Genomic DNA, 1913 nt, shown 5'->3' with positions numbered 1-1913 from the left:
CAAAATGTTTCAAAGCAGCTTTACAGAAAATTAAGTTTCTACAATATATTTAGTAGTAGCTTATCAGTGGTGACTGCCAGTTAATGTACATTTGGCAGAAATGTACGGAAAATATATAGTCTTATAATATGTAAATACTGTAAAAATATGGTATTTTCCATAACCTTGTCAGAAAACATATTCAGCCATGTTGTTATAAAAGATAATCATAGAAAATAACATTTTATTAGCTTTAATTTCTTAACTGTGCACTTTTATTTACGCTATCTATTATATAGGGCCTATATTATAAATAAAAATAATATATATTTAGTTTATATATACTTAGATTATGAATATGGAGCACAGCTTTCATCAAGCACAGCTGGGCAGAAATCTAGAAAGGTTATTTTCCATAAACTCGTTCAGTTATAGTTTTATAAAAGAAAATCAAAAGAAAATTTGATTAGCTTTTATTTCTTAACTTTGCTTTAGGGCTGTAGCTATCGATTATTTTAGTAATCGAGTATTCTACAGATTATTCCATCGATTAATCGGATAAGAAGTAATTGTTCTTTATTAAAGAGCAATACTAAATATGCAAGAGATAATAAGACAGATCTCTTAGAGTAAACAACTAATTTGTTTTCTTTTTAGAAAATTAACATTTTTCTTGCTGAAATTGCATACATTAATAACCGTGAAAACTAAACCCATTTAATGCATTTAATTGCCAAATTACATTCAAAATGCAAATACAAATATATCAATAAAATAAATAAAATAAAAATATAAATACAAAAATAAAATAAATAAAAATACAAAAATCAATTTCACATTACCTTAAAAAAGGTAAACAGTACAAACTAAGACATAACTCAAAATAATAGTAATAAAAATAATAATAATACCTAAACATTGCATTTATGTCGTGCAAATTAACTTTCAAGTTTCAGCCTAACTAAAGCTCAAGCATGACATAAGCCTTTACTGTCTTCTTGGAAGGCTTTGTGGCTTTTGTGAGAGGCAAAAATCAGTGGACAGGAAGGTAACTTGGAACAAGAACAAGAGACCATGCACAAGTTTTAAACACATTTTTCTACAACATAATCCCTCTTAAATGTCCCTTTACGTACTTGTGTGTGTGTGTGTGTGTGTGTAAAGCTTGTTTTTGAAATCCTTCATATTCTGTGTGCTGGTCAGTTCACAGCAGTGATAGAAATTACCTTTATAAAGCCTTTTTTTTCTAAAAGTGTGCATCATCTTTTGAGTCAAATTCTTACATTTAATCAGTCAATTAGAATTAAAGACATTTGGGCTGTTACCAAATGATATCAGTATCAAAACTCATCATTGCACTGCAGAGGAAACACAGAAGCTGCATGGCATGAATTTCCCACACAGAGGGACATGAATGCATTTAACCTGCTGTTACAAATGCATAAATAATATTTTGTTATTTTAAACACAAAACATTGAATACTGATATTTAAAATTATTTTTAAAACGAAAAGATACTTTAAATGTGAAATTTAACCCGCCAGCAGGTGGCAGCATGCCGCTGTTAAGAAGTGATTCATTGCGATTGAACCGAATCATTTAAACGGTTGATTCGTTCAGGAACGAAACGCCGTCATGTTGCTCAGAGACGCAAAAACAGGCAATATAGTGTCTAAAACGTAAGTCTTATAATATTACCTTCTTGTTTATTGAACTGTTGAATAAAATCATATTTTATGCTGATTTTAGAGGTGAAAACTGGCACTCTTCGTGTGATATTGACTAGCTTTCTTTCTGAGGTATTTTTTTATGCACAATGGCGCTTAGTCTTTCACAAAACATAGCTAACGTAGGGACATTATAACTAGCCAACATATTGATTTACGGTCTTAAATATGTCCAGCGCTTTTTTTTTTTTTTTGTTATAGTCTATG

The sequence above is a fragment of the Sinocyclocheilus anshuiensis genome, unplaced genomic scaffold (assembly GCF_001515605.1).
Source record: "Sinocyclocheilus anshuiensis isolate Anshui unplaced genomic scaffold, SAMN03320099.WGS_v1.1 scaffold758, whole genome shotgun sequence".
NCBI classification, from domain to species: Eukaryota; Metazoa; Chordata; class Actinopteri; order Cypriniformes; family Cyprinidae; genus Sinocyclocheilus; species Sinocyclocheilus anshuiensis.
Note: the sequence above shows the minus strand (reverse complement) of the source record.